Here is a 23052-nt window from a genome sequence, read left to right as displayed (position 1 = left end):
ACTGAAATTTCCAGGTGGAAATTCGTCATGGTTTTCCTGAGGGAACCAAAGGGTGAAAGGTTTGGGGAGGTAAAAGGGAAAAGGGAGGAGACAAAATCAGTGGAAAGTTGTTTGAGAGTTACTGGTAAATTAGAGCAGTCCCAGATCCTTGCATTTTACTGAGCAAGCAATAGGAGGGGAAGGTAAGCTGGTGTTTCTAGTAGTCCTATACTGAAAAATGTGGCGGCATCCTCAGGATCTTGACTTTTTGTTAAAATACTGCCTTTTCAAAGGTGATTTATCTATTGCAGAGTGTTCTAGATACCCTGGACATAGTGAAGTAGTAGGGGAAAAATGTTTTCAAGATGCAAATAGTTGTATTTGCAGCTGCATAGTTAACATCATTATTGATCTGTTTTTCTGAGAACTTGCAATCTTCCCTTGGGCTGCTTTTTATCTGATCGCTCATCTCTTCCTTCTCATAACCCTCTGGCCACTCTCATCCTCCCTTTCCTGACTCTTTTTTCAAATAGGCCCAAAGAGGAACTGCCATTTATTCTGTTCTCTCAGTATGGCTCCAGGGCATGTAAACAAATTAAATTTTGTAGAAGACAAAGGACTCATTTATAGTACATAACAGTGATGTTTTGTTTTGGTTTTCAATTACATAAATCAATTAAATCACATTACAAATCCTTTTCCTTACAAATGTCAGTTTTCAACTCAAAGCCATTTAAATGTTTGTTTTAGTACGACGCTTGAGCCTCATGCATGGCCACAAAATGAGGTATAGTGTAGTATAACATAGTGAGATTCTATATAATATGAATATTTTGTTAACACCTCAGATGTGTCTCTGCGATGTTCACACAACTACTTGAAATGCTTAGTAACAGCATTTCTACTTAGGAAGGGGCACACAAGGAAAAGAAAAGCAGAGCCAGACACAATGAGAAGGGAAAATGCTGCCTAGCATCACGGTGTGCTATCAACACATCCAAACACAGCGGCTGCGAAATCCCAGGGTGAACTATGAGTAGCCAAATGATCCTGACAAAATTTGTAGACCTAGCAGCTCCCTTGCTAGTGTGGCAATAGTTCAGCGCCATTTTAGAGGTAATAAAGTGTCTGTTAAACTAGTGAGTGCTAACATATATACATTTAAAAATGCAGTGCTTGTATAGTGTTTCCTTTCTGAGTGAGAAGATGACCGCAGAAAATCCTTCCCTGGCACACCTTCCTTAAACAGTAGTGAGCAGGGAGTTATTAAATTGAAAAAAAATAATTATTCTTTAGACTCCCTGAGAAGATTTCTGAGTCACCAGTCACAAGAGCATAGTTTGAGAATGCTGTAGTAGCTAATTTAACGTTAAGATTCAGCATTTTGAGTTTCAGTGCTTCCAGCATTAAGGCTGTGTCAGGGAGCAGATTAAATACTACTATAAAACTGGGCTGAAATTTCTTTCTGGCAAGCTTGGAGCAGTAGGTAGACCAAATTAAATGAGCTAGAACTCACCTGCCTATGCCCCGTCAGCTTTATCAAGCCTTCTAAGTGAAGAGGAAAATTCTGTTGACATCTCTGAAAGTCATATTCTGAATATTTTCCTCTTCTTTGCAACAATAATTCTGTCTTTCAATGATAATTTAACAGGAATAAACAGTAGCCTCCCAAAGGATGCCTATGCCTAGAGACAAAGAGTATCTCTTATCTTAAAGGACTGAGAGGTGGAAAGTCCCTGTTTAAATGAATGATGAGCTACTAGGATATTAAGAGAATTGAGGAAAGCACTGTAGATATTGGTATCAGAGTAGAAATAGTAAACAATTCTATTTTAAGCCATTTCAAATCTGTGCATTGGCTAAATGCATTTATCTTATGACAGTCCTAAGGATTTACGAGGTATAAAATCACAACCTCAATAACAGTGTCCGTCATATCCTCACTAAAATACAATAGCTGTAAACTTTATAAAAGCATTATGGGATCTGCTTTTGAAGCCACCGAGAATTTTTCCAATACTAAGAATTTTGGGATGTTATCTGAATGAAAGACTTAATAGCAATTAAGGTTATAAAAGTACAAAAAAGTCAGCAGTACACTGGAGAAGCACATAATGTGGCTGCCTCTGGGGATCCTTTAAAAATCCAAAATGTTTCCAGCATTAACAAGGAACAGGAAAGATTGGTCTGATAAACAAGAGGTTCCTAATCCTCAGGAAAGAATGATACAGACTTCTGCATATCTTGTTTTTGTTGTTAGAAATTTTGCTTTAGCATGTGTGAAATCATAATATCAAAGCACCACTGAAAGTAATTAACATTGAAACTACAACTAATATATCTGCAGTAGCTTCTCTATCATAATTTAGAAAGCCAAGAAACAGATTCACTCTTTTATTTTCAAACTGTCATTTTGGTAGTAAATAAGACTGCCTGTGACCTTCTGCTTGAAAGCAATGGGTTTAAACCACCTAAATCATTTATGCCTTATGAAAAGAGGAGTAATATCTAAAGAACTTAAAAATTCTGGTCTACAGAATGTCTTTTATCCCAGCATCTTTAGAAACCCTGGGGATGAATTAGATAGATTAGACTTGTGCTCCACATAGAAACAGTTTCCAACCTGAAAAATTGGATTCTGTTTTTGTACAAGAATTATCTACAGGGTGAGATCAATAATTGACCAAGACAAGTACCCTACTTCTGACTGATGTTGGTATGAGACCCGTCAGAGTAAAATCACCAAAACCACTACGGTGCAAATAATGAAATATGTTCTCTGTTGTAGCAGTGCATAATCCATGAACTGTGGATTGCTGGTCATTCATATGGCATCAGAATGTAGTGTCCAAAATGAAAGGAACTTTTCCTCCTTTTAATAAACCTGTACTCATACCCTATCGTATACGCGAAAGCAAATAATCAAAATGAAGGTGAAACACAAGTAACAAACTAATGCTGGATTATACATTTTTTTTCCTAGCTCTAATTGCTGCTAGTCTGCTTGTACATTGAAGTATAAGCATTGATATCTCTTGCAATGTTTTTATTTTGCCCTTCAGAACTCTAGCTGCCTACACCTCCCATGTAATTAATCTTAAGTTTTCTAAATTTGTAACTTAACGTATAGATAAACTCATGATCATCCTACGTACTTAAGTGTGTGAATGCATGTGCATAGGTATAACACGCATTCAACTGATCTTGCATGCATATTGGTCACACAAATTATGAAATTTCTTGGCTTTTATTTCTCTGACAAAATACCTTTCCTTTATTCAGAGAAAGTTTTTAAAAAATCATAAAAATTAAAGACTGAAAAGAACCCAGAGGGGTTTTTTTTTATCTTGTTCTTTTGGATGAAGAAGGAAATGTCATGCTGAAATTTATTAATTTCCTCTACAGGGAAGACTTTGCCAAAATGCATGAAGGAAGGAAAACAATCTGACATATGTACTACTTGCGCCAAAGTCCTCAGTACTGTAGAGAAAATGAAAGCCTTGAGATAACTGCTCCTCAAAAGCTGAGCCTCAGCCGCTGAGTTGCTACTCCACTTCAGATTTTCCAGGTCAAAATTTGTCCTTTCTTTCTGCTGGTCAGTAATGGAGACATGTAGCTATTAGATGCGACTCAAAGGGACCAGTGCAGCCCTTAACCACAAGAGACTCTGCTGACATTCTGCTTCTACAAGTACCTTTTGTGAAATACAACATTCACAGAAAACAATGAATTTAGCGTGCATAACAGAGAATATGTTCAGAAAAGAACCTGGACTGGCACAATCGCAAACACTGACTTCAATATTGGATTTTATACTTCATACCAAGCATGTACATCAAGAGTGTGGACAGTGTTAACAATTACTATAGGAAATAGTCACAGAGAAATTGATGCTGTAAGGTGAACATGACATTATCAGTTTGACAAATGTTCATATGATTATTACTTACATTGTAATAAATTTTACTACAGAGTAGTAGAGAAGGAGGTCTGCTCTGTCACAGAGGCTTGTTGTAAAGATGTGCGAGACAGCTCATTTCCTACAGAGATTATTGTCTAACTGGACAGGGCAAAAGGAGTGGATGGGAAGAGGCAAAAAGTTTTTTAAAGTAATTCTTCAGGTCAGTTGAACAGTTGAGAAATCATTAAGAGCCTCCTGAAGGGGGAGGTGGGCTAAGCTGGAGGCTTTGTGGGACAAGAGAAGCTTCCTCTCGGGGGATGCTGTAGAAGAACAGTCATTTTTTCACTTTTGTTCCTTAGGAGAAATATGTAATTAAGATGGTGAAAATATTCTTTGAACTTCTATAGTATAACTGAATCACAGTCAATCAGAAACAGAGGTATATGAAAGTTTCCTATACAGATTTGATTATACTACTGTGAAACAATAAATAAAAATGAGAGGCTTAAAGGAACAAAATATCTAGAATTAATTAGGTGTCAGATACTGAGGAATTTAATCTTGAAAATTAACATAAACTTGCTTTGTATATATGAATCATTGCACAGACTAAAAATTGAGCAGACTGAAAGACTGCAAATAGTGGTAGAAGACGACAGGAGGAGGTGAAAGGGAATGTTAATTTAGTCTCATTGTATAAGTACTTAGAAGGGTGGGAGATTTATTTTTTGCTACTTTAAAAAATGACCTGATAGAGATTTTGAAGAAAAAGAAACTGGAGAAATTGTAGTGTTGACAAATCCACTGCTTATATTTGCTGATCTAGCACACTGGCAAAGCTGCAGTAGGTCAATTTTATCCTACAGTTCATGCTGCTTACGCTGGTGCCAAAATGAGCGCAATTGAATGGTTAGAACTGATAAAAGCTCTAGGAAAAGAAGAATCCAGTACAATAGGTGGGTGAAATCTTTTTCTGCTTCAGATGGTCTGGTTTGGCAATCTTATTTGAAATGAGAGTAGAAGAAACACATCTTGATTAGAACCACAGGCCCAGATGGCTGCACGACATGTATAGAGCTGTACGGAAAGGCAGACTGATTCTCCACTTTCCACTCAGACCTGCGACTTTGCAGATTCCACGTTTTTCATGGGAAGCCACGTTCTTAAGGAAAACTACTTAGAGTACACAATGAAAATTGCATTCTGTTCTGAATGAGGGTCTACAACTGTGCTTGAGGGAAGAGGGTATCCCATGAGTAATCAATAGCCTGTTGCTCAGACCACTTTACCAGATCTGAAGCTGGTACTTTTTGTTTTAAAAGCTTTGGTTTCAAAAAATTCCTGGCCCTGTTTAATTGTATCTTCTTGGGTGTAATTCTCAAAGAATCTATATATTTTGATCTCAAGTGATTTTGTCAGTTGTTCACACTTCACGGATCTTTTGTTGTATACTTTACTAAATGATCCCGACTTTCTTTTTGGGTTAAAGTTTGAGGGGGTTTTGTTTTGTTTTCCCATTCCTTTGCCCTTAATAGTGAAGAATGAGGAAAGACTACTTGAATTCTCCTTTTTTTTTTTTTTTTTTTAAACCATAATAACGCACCCTTGAAGGATGAGTCCTTTACAAAGAACTGAATTCCTTCATCTTATTTCATGGTATCTCTGTCTGTAGCTTTTTTCCCCATGAAGGCTCGGAAGGAGTTGGGGTCAATGTATCTACCGCAAAGCTTAGGAGAAGTGAGGACTGCTATGTAAAGTTAACTGCACAGGAAAGCCAGTGTATCTCCCAGGGCTCCAGGCGAGCCTCCAAGCAGCTGTCCACCAGCTGCTGGATTTAATGCTTGTTTTATTAAACTTGGCTCCAGTGGCAACTGCTGATTCAGCAGTTGAGCCAATGACTGTGAGCTGCAAATATAGGAGGTACATAATAAAACCGTGAAGGAAGGTATTTAAGGCACTTAACATTTTTTTAGGGTTTGGTTGTTTTTTTCTTTTTTTACATTTTTGTCTGTTGAAAAACTAGAGGAATCCTTTTCTGTAGTTGATTGTGGTATTAGCTGTAACTCATTATCTGAGTTCACGTTCTCAAATGTCTCCCATGATTTGACCTCATAGGAAGAGTAAATAGTTGATATTAAGTGAAACCCTCAGTTGCTTGAAGGATGTGAGACGATGATAAAAGGGTAAAATCCTAGTAGAAAGTGAATTTTCATCCTAAACAATAACGCCAAATGAGGTCAGGTTGATACCACCTGCTGGAAGGTGCATTCATGATTTTTTTCCCCCACCATCTCACAGTCACTGGTACAAAGCAACAATATGCCAGATAGTTATAAATATCAGAGCCCAGTCATCTGTACTTGATGCTATTTTAAACTCTTCCACGTGAGAAAAATGGTTAAAAATAAAAATACAGCCTTTTTATTCTTCTCTAAATGTTCTGTTCAGTTCTTTATGCTCAAAGAGAATCACAGACCCGTCTATAAATATCTAACCCAGATCTACAATTGCTTGTTAAAAAGAGGGTGTTTGGTAGAAAATTGAATGAAATACAAAATGTCTTTTATTATATTTTTATTACAGACCAGATGTGGCCTCTCAATTTACCCTCTATCATTTGGAGATGTACATTCTCCAAGAACATTGCATGTGTGCATATAAATATTTTGATGTTGTCATGGTATAATAAAGGGTAATTGATTAGAAAAATCCCTATGGGATTTTCCACTTAAAAGCACATTTATGGTTTAGCACTATTGTCTTCAAACTAAACATGTATGAATGCATCTATTTTGATTGATCCCAAACGGAAAGCAACAGTAAACAGGCAAGGATTTGGCTTTTGGTCAAGGAATAGCACAGGCAAGTTGACTGAAACTTGTGCAGTTAAGGATTCCAGTAAGCTGCGTATTAGATGTTACACCTCAACAGTCACATGCTACTCCCTGCAAATTAAAACTTGCTCTGATATGGGAAAAAAAATGGTGACTGCCTCACATGGAAGAGGGAGCAGGAATCCAGGCAGATCATCATGGTTCTCTCAAATTCCTGTTTACTATTTCCAGGCAAAAAAAGTAATGCAAACTATTCACTTTCAATATGTATTTATGTTTTCAATCTGTCCATATATAAAGAACAACGTCTGGAGTACTGAGCTAAAGAAATGTTTTTATATGCCATTTAACTTTGGCATTTAATCACCTGTATATGCTACTTTGAGATATATATTTCTCTTTAAATTCCTGTGGGAGCTTAGCTACATGTAGTGCAATCAATGCATGCTGAAAGGGCCTAACTGAGAATTTCTGGATGCAGGACAAGGTGAGACTGAAAAAAACTTAAACATATCTGCTGATTTATTTTTCAGATGAGTTGGGTTTTAAGTCTGTTGTTAATCAAGAGTAGCAAGCTCCCATACTGTGGTGTTGAAATAGTAACACCTAAACTTCTCAGAGAAAGACCTGTTCTATTACTCATGTACTGCATGCTTGTAACTCCTTCACTGACAAAATTTGATCCACAGTTAGGTGCCTCCCTCAAAACTGCAAGAAAGAAAGGGTTTTGTTATGTCACTTGAAAATACCTAAAAGTGATAAAATCTGTAGAGAGCATATGAACAATGATCTTCCTTCCCAGGATGATGGTATTTCTGCCAAAGTTGGTTAATCTGTGGAAGATGCTTCTTCTCACATATAAAGTACTATACTGAAGATACATGTAATGTGACAGTTTCTATAGTAACTACTTGTTCTTTATGGAATAGCAGATTAAACCTGTACACCTTGTTATTGTTCTTTTATCCAATTATCTAGACTACTCAGTTACCACAGATACAATTTTTTATTCTATTCCCTTCCCAACATATCAGGGATTTATGCAATTGCAAGTAAAGAGTACATCCGAAAACCAAAACACTATTAGAATTTTAAAACTGACCACTATCTGATCATATAAATGCACCAAAAGACATATGTGCATATATATTGAAAGCTAAAATTTGCAAATTTATGATTTGAATATTATCATTTTGATGGGAGAACAATGCAAGTTATGTATATGACATTTCTTTTTTTTAAGAGTTTACCAGTACAACTTTGCCAGTCTAGATGTACTGGCAAACTCTTCTAGTGTGAACAAGATCTAAGATTCATTACTTATAGGAAAATTTCCCTCACATGGCACACTGACTCATGGCTCTTATTTCTGTGCCAGAATGGTGCTACATTGTGTTTTACACTAAAATATTTCATTGTAAGAACTCATCGATGCTACAGCTCTGCTGACAATATCAGTACTGGAAGTGATATTATTTACAGGAATCAGGTGCTTTCTGCACTGGTTTATGTTAGCCTTATTGTCGGGGAAAAATGCCTGCATTCTATCTATGTCTGAAAGTCTCTATTGCTATCTCCAGCAGAAGTGTATCAGTAACAAATTATAAAATTAGCAGGGTAGGGGGAAATCATAGCTCTTTGATCAGGGCTGCAGATTCAACAATGCAACTAGTATTGTAGTATAGGCAAAATGAAAAAGACACTAGAAAAAATGTAAAATATACATAGGGTAAATCCATTAATGAGATAAAAAGAAAATGATACCTGTCATTACTTAAAAAAGCTGTAGTAAATTACATATACACAAATGCAACAGACAGGAAAAGAGAAAGGCAGAAAGGGAAAAGTAGAAGAAAATACGTGCACAGTACCAAGAGCAATTGAGTGATGGAAAAAGTGGAATGCAAACAGTAGATAAATTCCATGTAACTAAATAACCTGTTTTTAATCCCTTTACCTTTGATTGCATCATTCTAACATGTATGTGACCTGTTCCCTCTACTTCATTGGTCGCCTAAAATATGCATTGCGAAATTAATCATAAATATCATAATCCTGGCAGAGCCATGAACTGCACTGCTGCAGAAAACATGGAACCGCTAAACAAATCCCAGAAGATAAATGCATTTGTGGAGATAGGCAAAGCCTATGATACAAGGAAACGGAACACGTATGTGCATGCATATTATGTAATGCGGGAGTGCAACACAGCGTACGAGACGAGGGAAAAAACCACAAACCCACTCGTCAACATTTAGCTCCTTATGCGCCACGGAGCCTCCGCGGGAGCGGGGCGGAGGCGCGGGGGCTGCGGGGCCCGGCCGCCCCCCGGGCAGGAGCCGCGCCAGCCCCGGGAGCCGCCCGCCGGCCTCGCCGCCGCTTCCCCGCCCGCGGTACCCCCCGCCGTTGGCTTGGAAACGGGCTGGCAGCCTCCGACTCCTCCTCCAGAGCCAGCCCCGCGCTCCCCCTGCCCCGGCTTCCCGGCGAGATCGCTCAGCACCTCCCTGTCTCCCGCGGGGGGCCACCGGACGAGCGCGTTGCCATCATCGCCTTTAAAAAATCCCGTTTTTTTAAATTATATTTTCTAGGGAGAAAATGGGAAAGGGCAGGTTTCTTTTCCTGCTTGGGCTGTGGGGCTAGTGACTGCAGTCGTGGTGTGTCTGCTTGCTGCAAATCATAGATGCTGATGTGAAAAAGGGCCAAAGCAGAGAGGAGAAGCATCAGTGGATGCGAGCGTTGTACTGATGGATTGAGGAGGTGGAGGCTGCCTGCCTGGAGCCGAAGAGGTGAGTGAAATATTATGCATTTCTTTCTCTCTCAAATCAGTTTAGCGACAAACGTTTCCCTCTCCATGTATCTCCAAAATAAAAGGGACTTCTAAAGCAAGAAGAAAAAGATATAATTTTGAAACAATAAGCTATACTTTTGCTGGATGAAAGAAAAGATGAATATCACTGTGAGGTAGAAATATTTTGCTGTGTGTAGAGAAAAAATAGTAAGGGGAGTCAGGCTGCTGATACAGTGAAAATGACCTTCTCAAGGGATACTGGCCTTCTGTCAGCTGCTGCTTCAGCTCGATCCCTTTTTCACAAAATTAAGTCATCTCCCTTTCCTCGCCTGGATTGTAACCCATCAATATCCAACACCTGAGCCTTACTAAGATCCGTTGCGCTTTCTTAATGATTCAGAAAGATAATCCATTAGATTCCGCCTGTTGGGAGAAGAACCTCCACGCTATGTAGCACCTCCTCCCAGGGAAATGCGGACTGGCTAACGTTCCATCAGAAAAGGCTCCTAGCTGCTGAATTTCTGTAATAAATCCTCCCTGTAACAGTCACATTGGCTTATTCTAAGGATGTGTGGCTCTGCAGAGCTTGGATGCTCTACCTCTTTGGGTGTGCTCGTGCATGTGAAGGAATGGGGAGGTTTTGTTGTATTAATCTGCACCTGTGGGCAGCTTCCATCCGCAGTTGTGAACCACAAGTTTTTTGGTATCTTTGCATTTGCATTTTGGGTGATTCATACTCAAAAACCCCAACCCTTCAATGTTAGCTGAGAGAGCTACAGACAAATATATGGCAATTTAATTTCTGCTAATAGTACTGATCTGATCTGGTTTTGGCTGTTTCACTGTAGAAGCTGTTTAACGTGTTCTTGCGGTATTTATTCTGGAGGTTACTGACCTATCTTGACAACATTTTCCTGTGCAAGATTTGAGAAAAATTTTCTCTTCAGCACTTCTTTATATCCATTTACTGATACTCTTAGAACCACAATTTGATTTTTATTTTGGCTCTGTATTTTGTGCCGTTGTGGGTCACACCCTTTGGGTGGCCATCAAAATTCCATCTACAAAGGTTACAACAGCAGGTCAGGTAGAAAACTACAGTACTGTGAGCATCTACTTGTGCATCACGAAAAATGAGTGTGCATTTTGTACTTCCTTAGGGGAAATTGCTTCTGACTTTATGGATATAGACATTTGAAGTCTCAGCCGATGGCTTAGGTGCTGTTATAGGCAGAAATAGTGGCTTTTCTTCAATGGGGCACATATTTGCTAGCTGAGGACATACAGCTCTGCAGAACAGGGAGCTTTTTGCCATTACCTTGGCTGTCTCCACCAAATCATTTGGTTGGAAGCTATCATGCAAAAGCACAGATCCCTGCCCTTGGATAGAGGACATTATTACAGAATAGGCCTATGTGTATAGAAGAATGAAGTTCTAGTCTTCCAGAAGCCAGTGATGGGTGTAATCAAAAGAAAACATCTTAGTTATATGGCATATTTAGGAGAAAATCTCATGATATCAGCCATTACCAAAGCACTGACTTGCATTTTCAAAGAAGAATCCCACTTCTGTGTGCGTATGCATGCTTATAAGGAAAGAAAAGCAGATTAATTCTGTGTAAGGCCATGGAGATTTCATTCTGACGATGGACCTTACAGAGATGAATAAACTCCATGTGCTACATAAAGAATGCTACACCTCCACCTGAGGATTATGTGCTTGTCACTTCATTGACCACAGGTGATCAAGTTGAATGACCCTTCTGGAGGTATTACCTTGAATTTAGTAAGCCTTTAGTACAGCTCACTGCTTCAGCTGCAGGCCTTGGCTTTGAATTTAAATGATCATCTAAAAATAACCAGCCAGGTAGTTCTGAAGGACTGAAGTGAAAGGGTTCTGGTTGTCTCAGTTCAGATTACACGCTGATGGAATAAGATATGTTAAATTTTAAGAAATCTAGACAGAACCAGAAAACAGAAATATGTCCCTTCTTCTTAAGAAATCTACCTGCTGAGCGGTGGGGAAGGGGATAAGTAGAGGGATAAGGATAACAGAAAATTCAGTAGACAATAAAAGCTTAAATCCTTAAATGGTGAAGTCAGCTCTTCCTCTCCAGCTTAAGCAGAGAAGGATTTTGACAGCAGATAGTGTCTTGGTTGATACACAGTGGTGAGGCAATATAAAGGAATGATGTCTTCTTCTCTCCCCATCCCTATTAGTTAAAAACACTCTCAGTTCCTGTGGGTTAAATCACAGTCATTCCACTTATTTCAGAAGAGATTCTCCAGATTTATGTAGCTGAAAATGAGAGTTGAATCTATTTCTGGTTAAAGTTTCGGTCCTACTTTCACAGGAGTCATTGGAAGTTTTGTCACTAATTTCAGTGGGAGAGAGCCCAGGCCCAATACGAACATGCATAGTTTCACTGATCAGGTTCTCCCATGCCCTCTAGGAACAACAATGTTGAACAGTTTTGCAGCTGATTTCAGTGAGGTCACAGTCTCAGTGACAAATTCAGTAACTCTTTATTTGCATCACAAACTCTAATTTGTAAATTATCAGTGATTTTAATCATATTCTTTTTACTGAGAAAATTGTAGTGTTATTCCCACAAATGCTGTTAAGGTGGACGTTACCCACCTTCAGTAGTAACAGCTCACTACACAAGCAATTAACTATTTTATTTTATCTAAGAGAACTTTAAAAGCCCTTCACAATCAGAATATTGGCATACTTAGACACAATTGTGTTATTTATACTTGATGAGAAAATTTTTCCTACTTTTATTAAAAAACAAGGCTAAGTTTTGTTCCTTGTGATCCCCAAAGTACCCAGAATAAATCCACATCCATTAATACTTACCAAAGATTCCCTTCAGTCTACATGACAGGAGAATTTGACTTATACTTTGTATGTTATATTCAAAGTTCACGTTTTTATTAAACTTTCCAGAATCCAAGAGTGGTCACTAAGAAGTCCAAATTTCAACTACCATATTGATGAAAGAATAATCACAAAAGGGAAAAACTAGACTGATCTGAAACAACCAAAACTGATTCTCAAAGTCACCTGGCAATTCAAGGTATGTGGAATACACACCATGACAGAGAAGGGCTAAATTCAGCTTTTATTTATTCTGTTATTAAATCTGGAGTTGATACGTATTAGCAATTTAAGTTATTTTAGCTTTATGCTAGTGTAATTGAGGACACAATTTAACCCTTGAAATGGAAGCTACAGAGACAATACTCTTCTCAACTGTTGCTTCTCACCAACACTGAAGGGCATTGGTAAGGTAGGATGGAAGGAACAGATTATCAATATGGCCCATCATTTCTATGTTACTTTGACTTCAAACATTTGTTACTATTAAATAAATTTAAATCACAGATAAAAAAACACATGGCAAAATTTCAGAAGGTCACAGCTTTCCATGTGTTTTTTTACTTCTGTAGCTCAGAGCACTATCTGTGGTTCAGCAGAAACTCGGCTCTCCCCAGAATCTCATTTTATTATTTAGTATTGAACATCCAATATATCATGGGAGAACACAGTTTAACCCAACAAATTCTACTTTCTTTTGCCTTTGTTTTCTCTTTAAGCCCCTTATACCAGAGAGCTGTTCCTCCTCTGGATTGCGAAGTCATCACACCAAAAAGACAAGTGCGATAACATTTCCAGACAATTCTATGTTACAGAAATAGCCTGTGAAATTACCAGTGATCATGTTGGCCAATAGAAAAACATAGAGAGGCAAATTCGAGAAACAGAATTCAAATTCTAAGTATTCATTTTGCTCACATACATGAATGATAATGACCAGAAAGTGAATAATAATTTCTTGGGAACTACAACTTGTTAATCTGATATTTTTACAGTGGATTTATTAAATAGTAATTCCCTGGACTTGACAGTTGGGAGGAATTAATCTCATCCCTTTTAGATACCTATAACATGGTACATATGGAGTAGTTAAGGCTTCTGTTATAGTTGATGGAGAGAAAAAGAGATTCCTAAAAGCCAATTAATCAGACTAGTTTTTAACCACTGCCTTAGTGTGAGATGAACTGACCTCTGGAAATGACTCTTCTCTTCACTGCCTACAAAGGAAGCATGGAGTGACTAGCACAGAAGTAGCCACCTACATGCATATGCTAAATCTAGACAGATGAATCCCACTCCTATTGTCTATATTGTAATATTTAACTAATCTTAACTAGTTAATCATGAAGATATTTTCATGGTTCACAATAAATATTCTAAGTAATAATACAGTTGCTACTCCCTACCTACCAACCCTGTTTTCTTTGATAGTAACTAGGCTAGCACACTGGTTTCTTCCTCTTAACTGTATCTTAACAATGGTATTGTATTGTGGAGGAAAGACTTCACTAAAACAATACAAGTAATCCAAATAATTTATCCAGTTTTTCCTAGTACTCCAGGCAGTATTCTAGCATACATTCCCGGTGTGTTTCTACCCTTATTTTGTGTGCTTGCTTTCTATATTTTCAAACCTTATCTAGACAATGTGGAATAACTACCTTTTCTTCACAAAACACATAAATGCAAATACAGTTAGACAGCATATCAAGTATTGATGCACAAATGCAGTTGACGCAGTTGTGTTGTGGAAGGAAAAAACACAATGCAACTGAATTGTAATCAATTCAGATGAAAGTGTCATGGCATAGTAACAAAAACACAGCTGGATGTTTAGCTCTGGCGGGGCTTGCTGTTTAGATGGGGTATGCACCTGGTTATTATACTTCCTCCTTTAAAAGAGAAATAGATGTATGATTCAAAAGGATACTTGTATATCATCTAAGGGAACAACTTTCTGAAAATAATGCAGCTTGAGTTATTACATTGTTTTTTTTAAAAAATAAAAAGTCTATTCTCTGGATATTTACCAGCCCAAGTCATACAATCCAAATATATTAACAAAATATTATTTCATCTGGATATATAATATCCACTTATACATAAAAGTGAATTAGAGTGGGTTTTTTTCAGTTTGGATGTCTTATGAGGAAAGGAAGTCCAGGATATTAGCTGCTTACCTTCCTGAGTGTTTATGCTGTGGGAGAGGATTCAAATGAATACTACATAAAAGTTTTTTTCTATATAATTTAAAGCACTAAAATCCACCAGTAAATTAATGCATATGATGCTAACCAAATCCATTCTAAACTAAAATATACCAGAATAAACACTGTTGCACTAGAGCACCTCTCTGTATTGCCACTGAGTTGATAGTGTCCCACAAAATACCTTTGTTGCAGCTGGATCTTGGCAGGAAGATTTTCTCTCAAGATGCCTTTCTGTGCCTGGCCTTTTAAATTTGGCAGAGGCAGGGTGCTATTATAGAAGCCATTTTGTAATGGGCAAATATTTATATATTCTTACAATTGCTAAGAACCTATTGAGATTTCATTTTGTATTGCTCAGCAATGGTAGAATTTCACCTTAATCAGTCATTTCAGAGACATGTTTTTAACGTCTGTTTTAATCCATTTATGTCCATAAACAGATAAACTTACCTTAATTTGTAATTCAGTGACATTTATGTTAGTATTTAAAATTCTAAGGCTAGCCTACGTCAAAATTGAACGATTGTTCCACTACCATATTGTTTCTGTTCCCTGACCAGATATGCATAAGTCCTCTGATTATGTTTCCTGCTGTGAACGTTCCCGAAAGCAAATCTGAACTTTGTCTTGTGTCTCTGATTACATAGGTGTGTCAAGTTTGCTTTTTGCAAGTGTGCTCACAAAAAGAAATAGAATACTGAAGACTTTATGTAATTTTTTTAAAGTTACAGGAACAAATTCTTGGCTACTAATGTCAACAATGTATTAATTCAAAGGCTTAGCAACTGTTGTTTTAAAAGTGGCAAAGTTTTAGGCTGATGTGCACATCAGTGCATCTTACCATATCAGTATAATATTCTTTGATTTCACAGGTCAAGTAAATATACAGTGGTCTAAACAAATGAAAGTATCAGGTATCAACAAGAGGTAGGAATCTGTAACTTTTAACACTGCAAATTACAATTCTCCATTTTCCCCACGAGGACCAATGGTACACTGCAGTCCTGAACAGTGCAATTCTACCTAACAGAAGTTAAAACACTGATAAAATAATAACCTACCATATAGACAAAGAACTGAATTATTGGTTCTGTTATAGCCCTGTCCTCTGTCAGTGCAAGCAGGTTATAAACTAAAATTAAATGTTTACAGAGGATATTACCTTGGTCTGTGACGAGAAAAGCCTCTCTCCTTGTGTTGTGGCCTAGCAACTCTACCCTTTTCCCCACTTCTGCAGTCAAGGAAACCAAGAACAGCCATTGATATTGTGGCCTCTTGGGATCATACCTGGAAACTGCTCTAATTCATGCTGAGATTTAGGCAGCTCCAACCTGGCGATACAATGAAGGCTGGTTCATGAAAAAACATTTCTCCCTATTCAGATCTTAAACTGCAGATACCCTATTCAGATCAAGACTAGGAGTATCTGAGTTTCTCGGTATTTTTGACTAATTCATGTTGCTTTTCTAGTTGTGTCTTCTGATATTGGAAAGCAATGAACCCTGAGTGGAAAAATACTGCAATAACCTAATTTGGAAATCATTTAGGCATTATAATTTTTGTAAGAATTGATCTGAAGAAATGGGTGATGTCTACTATCGCAAAAGTATGCTTTAAAGGGTAAGTTGGGCACACAGTCACATGGAACTCTGGGAGTACCTTTAAGTACTGTGGACTTAATTAACAAATGATGGGAGAACTTCTCAGTGAGCAGGACAATCACCTCCCTTCTTATCTCTCAGAGGTGTGAACTTCATGAAGTTCAGCAAGGCCAAGTGCAAGGTCCTGCACAGGGGTCAGGACAATCCCAAGCACAAATATAGGTTGGGCAGAGAATGAATCGAGAGCAGCTCTGAGGAGAAGGACTTGGGCGTGTCGGTGGATGAGAAGCTCAATGTGACCCGGCAATGTACGCTTGCAGCTCAGAAAGCCAACCATATCCTGGGCTGCATTAAAAGAAGTGTGACCAGCAAGTTGAGGGAGGGGATTCTCCCCCTCTACGCTGCTCTGGTGAGACCCCACCAGCAGTACTGCCTCCAGCTCTGGCATCCCCAGTACAAGACAGACGTGGAGCTGTTGGCGCGAGTCCAGAGGAGGCCTTGAAGACGATTAGAGGGCTGGAGCACCTCTCCTATGGAGACAGGCTGAGACAGTTGTGGTTTTTCAGCCTGGAGAAGAGAAGGCTCCAGGGAGACTTTATAGCAGCCTTCCAGTACCTGAAGGGGGCTACAAGAAATCTGGAGAGGGACAGTTTGCAAGGGTGTAGAGTGATAGGACAAGGGATAATGGCTTTAAACTGAAAGAAGGGAGATTTAGATTAGATACTAGGAAGAAATTCTTAATGTGAGGGTGGTGAGGCACTGTCATAGGTTGCCCAGAAAAGTTGTGGATGCCCCATCCCTGGAAGTGCTCAAGGCCAGGCTGGATGGGGCTTTGGGCAACATGGTCTAGTGGAGGGTGTCCCTGCCCATGGCAGGGGGGTTGGAACTAGGTGGGCTTTAAGGTTGCTTCCAATCCAAACCATTCTATGATTCTATGATTCTCTCTGAGTAGTTCTACTAATGACATTATCTTTAAGAGAATTTCAGCCAAGTGAAATTCAAGTGAGTACAAAGACAGCAAGGTACTTTCTGATGATCTTATACTCTACATTGCTTCTATACTTTTTGGCCAGTCTTTCATAAGAATCAAATGGAAAAGCCCGACCAAACAGGAGTTTATAGTACTCCACAAAAAGGACCTATAAGACAAAAAAGCAATTAACAATTACCCTGTATCACCTATAGGACTATGAAGAACAGGAAAAAAAACCCTGCTCAAGAAAATATCTGTATTTAGATGTTTTAAAAGTAATTTTAGTTGGTATCATCAGGGCAGTGGCCAACTGAAAAAGGCAAGAGTTCTTGTTCTTTTCCATTCATGGGAAAACATGGGTCAATTGTCCATGAAAACCAACAGAGTTCCCATTCCACGCCCAGCCTGTAAAGTCTGAACTAAAGAGTTTTTATTAGACTAGAGATGCCTCCCTACATTATTCTGAATAGGATTACCCAAATGAGCTGACTGGAGACAAGTTATAAGTTTGGTTGTCAGAATTAAAAAAGGCTAAATTTGATTAAAATCCTGAAATAATGTAGAAACTGCTGATGGTACGACTTGTTATTCCTCACCAAAAATAACTTGGGAGTGAAAGGATTGAGATACTTCCCTTATTCTTAGTGTAAAATCATTATTGAATAACATTGTCTTGTGATCTCAACTAATAAAAATGGCATTAAAAGTGTTCCACTTCATATGGGCAGCAAAATGTTATAGCATAACGCTAGGCAAACATCTTAATTATTTCCAAAAGTATTTTTTAAAATAAAATTTGAACTTGCTTTGTCTATTTGGTTTCTACATGTCAGAGCAAATGGTATGTGCACAGTCCCCAGAAATTAACCTGGTTTTATCTACTTTATGGTGAAACATGAGAATATTAGCAGAGAGGATTTTGAATGTATTATTGTCTCAAACAAATACGGTATTTAGGTATCTTCGTACAGTATCTTATTCTTGGTGTGCATTTCTCCAAATACAGGTAGTCTGTGATTTATCAAAGCTTATCTGTATGACTGTAACTTTGGACTTTGGATATTTTATGTTTTCATGATTTATCCATCAAGAATTTTTCATAGAACTCATCGAAAGCTTACATAAACAAGTCAATTCAAGAAAATAATAAAGTTCATAAATATTTTTTTAAAGGAGGCCAGATGGAATGCTGTCAATCTATGCAGCACTGTTCTTATTCAGCTATGAGATATGATGTGCAAAAGGAATTTTTCTTAGACACGTTGTTTATTATGTCTTTACCTATGTCATGAAGAAGATTTATATTTGATGGAGTTACATTAAGAGCATATCAATCTCATTGTTTACTTGGTGCCTGCATCTGTTTTGTCAGAATCATCAAATATAGATTGCATATTTTCTAGGATGTAATTTAAAAGGATGTATTTTTTCAGTTACCTAGTTATAAAAATCCATAAGATTATTTTTCACTACAAGTATTTTCTTCAGCTTGTATTAGGATTGGTCAGAGGCAAGCAGAGATCAAGAGAATATAAACAGTAGAAGGTCAAGATTAAAAGATTTCAGAAAATAATGCAAGTGTGCAAAATTTCTAGGATTTGGCTCTTCCTTTTAACTTTCACGAAAGCCTTTAGAAATTTCAGCCTTATGGATGAACTCCCCCTGCAACCAACAAAAAAAAAAAGACGGGAAGGGACAGTTAAAATTATTTTTCTACAGGGCACACATGAGAATCTTAAATACAACCCAAAATTGTACCTCTTAAGAACTGTGAAAAAAAAAGTCTCAGAATAGTCAAGGAGACACAATCAGTATTACGATGACAATCTACTGTCTTGTTCTGCTATTTCTATGCCATTCCTGCACCTTTAAAAGAGCAAAACTACTTAAAACTTTTACTGGATGTTTTCCTAATGCATGGAGCCTTCAGTGGGCAAAAAGATGACACAAACTGTTTGCTTTATTCCTCCTGAACTATTTGGTGCAAAATATACTTTGGGAGGAGAAGACTGCTAGTTAAGTGTGTATACCAGTGACACTGCATCTTAATGGGATTGCTGCCAGCTGGAAGAAATTGAAATAAAATTTGAATTGCTTTAAGGTGGATTGGGCTGAAAGTTAAGTCAGCTGTGAGCTCTTTAACCATTGCATTTTTTTGTCCTTTTGCTAGAGGTGGGAAGACACCTTATTGGGCAATTGCCTAGAGCTGAGAGGTAAGAAATTTTATGTGCCTTGTTTTCTGGAATGTTTGTAGCTTTTTGGGTTCGTGTCGGACAATGAGTTATTCTCTTACTAGTAAGATGCATCCTGTGGGGAATTTTTCAGCCTTGTAGCAATGAAGATGCAAAAGCTGTTTAAAAGTCACAGATGGCATTAGGAGGCAGTACCCTTGTCATCTTTTCTTAGTTACAGTACTGACTCTAGTACCTCAATTTAAAAGACTTGAGGTATATATGCTGTAAATAAACCAAAACATAACAAAACCTGTGCTTTTAAGCGCCACTATTCTGGAAGGCTAGAAGTAATTAACAGGGAAGAAATGGTATGACACTTAACTAGTGGTACCTGAGAACCAATCACTGAAAATGTAGAACCCCCCACCTCACCCCTGCTAGGTGAGTAATCTGAGTGGTCTCAGAGGTGTCCTTGTACTCTTTTAACAAAAATTTCAAGATAAATTATTGTTCTGCTATGCATTGTGGATATTGGCCCTCACTTGGTAAATATGCTTTGTGAATTTGGAAGCTGGAATCTGTTCAGTTGCAATAGCTTTTGCACTGTTTTGTCCTAATATGTCTTGCTGAGAAATTTGTGTATGACCTTTCCACTGAGGTGTGGATACATTCTCAGTAACCTCCAGCATGTGTATTATTTCTTATCCTAGATCTGTGCCTGTTTCCCATAATTGTTACAACAGTATCAACAGCAGATTTTTAGTGAGCAAAAAGAAATTAAATGATAAGTCATCAGCTTTTTTCTCTGCATATCTCATGTGTGTGAAATGCAGAATGCTAACTAGACTAATTAGGATTCTATGGCTTCTTATCAGTGGTAAAATTTTAGCTTTAGGTGCCACCTTAATAGTAGGATACAGTGTTACCATAAGTAATTTCTTCTAGAAATACTAGAAATGAGAAATGAATAACTAAGGATCCATTGCTGAATAATGAATAAACTAAAGGCTCGATTAGCACCTTTCAGCTTTAAGATAATTTTAGTGCCACAGCTATTTGAATCAAGAAGAAATGTCACTGAGAGTAAAAAGAACAAAAGAGGAACCATTTGAAATGCTGCTGTTAAACTTGTACTGTGTGGTTATAGTCATACATTTGTCTGGTTTGTGAAACTCTCATTTAAGCTGTTAGGACTACCTGATGCAGAAAAATCTGCAAAATTAACTTTTATTACTATTAACAGTAGCAGTAGATCATGTATGTAGTGTCATAAATCAACCTATCAGTTTTCAATATTTGATTCAAGAGCCTACTTTAAACAAAATGAATGAAGCAATAAGGCTCACAAAATGGTGAGCTAATTAATCAGGTAACTTGAAGAAGAAGAGACAATTCTAGTTGAGGTGTGATACAAAAGGGAAACTTTTCTGACCTCAACATGGAACTTGTACAATAGGAGAGACAGATTATTTGCAGAGAGAATTTAAGGTCTAAAGAACTAGTAGAAATGTTGTCATGGTTTTTAGTAAAAATACAGAAATTGTGGTTGCATGGCTAGGGATTCTGCAGGACTATAGGGAATAAAAAATGTGTAATGAGGAAAAAATCTGAATGCTGAAAATGTCTTATATATAACACAATTTTGAATACAAGTAGTAATTGCTATCTTCTCCCTTTCCCTCCACACACACATGAGTACTAGTAGTGTTCATGGAATAGTCTGGGTTGGAAAGGACCTTTAAAAGTCATCTAGTCTAATCCCCCTGCAGTACGCAGGGACACCTGCAACTAGATCAGGGTGTTAACAGAACACCAAAAGAATCACCAGTATATTACAAACATTTGGAGCTACAACTGCTAATACTAGTAGTAGTACAGTTACCAATGCACAGCTGAAAAATAACAAAAGATGAAGAAAAAATGTGATTGGATTTTGGTTTATTTATCTAGTAAAAAAAATCCATCTATCGTTTATGTTTCAGGTTGGGAAAAAATAACTCTTTACAACCTTGTGTGAGGCTGAAAAATAACAACTTTGCACAGTCAAATCTAAATCATGGCAGTCCTACGTTATTATAAATACCCAGATTAAAAATGCATGCAAGCTTCCTCAAAAGATTAACTTGCATTTACCAGCTCCTTTTGTTACCTGTGCAGTTTTAAAATAAATAATAACTGATATACAATACCTATTGTTTTATTTTTGTTACAGACAAAAATCTATTCTTAGAATGATATGAAAGTGATCCATGATACTGAGAAAACACATATAGCCCTATAAATATGAGAAGCCGTCATGACTAGGTTTTGTCATAGCATGACTGACAATCTATGTGGTCAAATTTGACTTCTGTTCTTATAAGTTTGACTAGAACTATGAACAAACGTACATCGTGAATACCAACAGAAGCCTGGTTTGGAACATGTGCATATAGGGAAGAAATTAATCTCAAAACATGATGATACTGATCATGCTTCGCTATCTAGTAATACAGTAATTATGAGATCATATAAAAATGAGGAACTGAAAGTTAGACTATTCAATTTCATATCTATTCTTCAAAAGTTTTCAGGTGCAGATATTCATATACAGAAAAGTATGAATCATGCACTAAATACTAAATTTTCATCAGTAAAAGTGTCTACATTGCTGGCAGTTAGGTATTCAGTGTTTTTTAAATGTTACATGTATTTTCATCCTGTTCAAAACTGGATACGGGCTCATTTAAAAACCCACTGAAGTCAACTAGAAGACTTCCCTTTACGGTAAGTGGATCACAACCATAGCACTTTACAGGGTTCGGGGATTTTTATTCTTACTTTTCCCTTAAACAATGACAGTGGTATTTATTCTGCTGAGGAAAAACTATGAATATTCTCATCCCAAAGTGTCACTTATCATAGGCTGCAGTTTCACCACAACTTCTTAAGCAGAGTTTCTATTGCTCATATTGTAATCTCATTTAGTGCCAAGTAGAAATATTCTTGATTTCAGTAGAAAAAACCAAGGTTGAATAAGAGGAAAAAACCCTAACATTATTTAAGAACTTATGCTCAGGAGAATTTGAGTGGTGAAAACCAGAATATCGCTAGAGATGCACTGCTGCTCTAACTGCATTCTCTGGGTAAATTAGGCCTTCAGTCTCTTCAGACAGTTAAACCTGCACCTTCTCTCACTTCAGCTGCAACCAACTTGCTTATTAAAAGACATTTTTGTAGTCTGATGAAAGGAATTTAACCACTCTAGTGTTCTCTAATGTTCAATGTATGTTTAACATAAGCTTCTCCTAATCCCAGTAGTTAGGAGCTGCATGAAGCAACTCAAATTCCTCTGGCTTGTGGTGGTGGGTGTGTAACTGCAGCTGGGGTGTAAGGAAGGTGTGATCATCCCTCCAGAGAGAGGGAATTGGAAAGAAGAGACTGAAGAGGAATCCTGGTAGCTGCTAAAACTTGACAAGAATGTTAAGTTCTTCATGGTAGTAGCAATTTGTGGGTTTTTCTTTTCTTCTTTTTATTAGAGGGGGGTGTTGGTGAAGGGAAAATGGTAGCTAAGGAAGTTGATGCATCAGGATATTAAGGCCTTTTTGCTTTATTGTGAGTGAAAAAGAACTTTATATAGGTCTGTACAGAACTTCATCTAGATGGCAAAATGTGTAAAAAAAAAAAAAAAAAAATTAGCTTAGCTTATGAAACCAGGAGCTAATTAGC

General features: G+C 37.5%; 2 protein-coding genes across 5 annotated transcripts in view; one reads left to right on the top strand and one right to left on the bottom strand.

Moving 5' to 3' along the window:
- Positions 1-23052, bottom strand: part of RSPH14 (radial spoke head 14 homolog) — a 91803-nt gene that overhangs the window by 7192 nt on the left and 61559 nt on the right. The gene's annotated exons all lie outside the window — the stretch shown is intronic.
- The window catches only part of GNAZ (G protein subunit alpha z), a 65754-nt gene continuing 51656 nt past the window's right edge, over positions 8955-23052 (top strand). Inside the window, exons 1-3 of one of the 4 annotated variants that reach the window (XM_075769572.1) lie at positions 8955-9500; positions 12456-12585; positions 19341-19383. The gene's annotated coding sequence lies outside the window, so the exon portion shown is untranslated. The remainder of the gene's footprint in view (positions 9501-12455; positions 12586-19340; positions 19384-23052) is intronic. The other 3 variants (XM_075769575.1, XM_075769574.1, XM_075769576.1) reach the window with 3 other exon arrangements.

This window comes from Balearica regulorum, chromosome 17, assembly GCF_011004875.1.
Source record: "Balearica regulorum gibbericeps isolate bBalReg1 chromosome 17, bBalReg1.pri, whole genome shotgun sequence".
NCBI classification, from domain to species: Eukaryota; Metazoa; Chordata; class Aves; order Gruiformes; family Gruidae; genus Balearica; species Balearica regulorum.
This window is presented reverse-complemented; position numbering and strand designations above follow the sequence as displayed.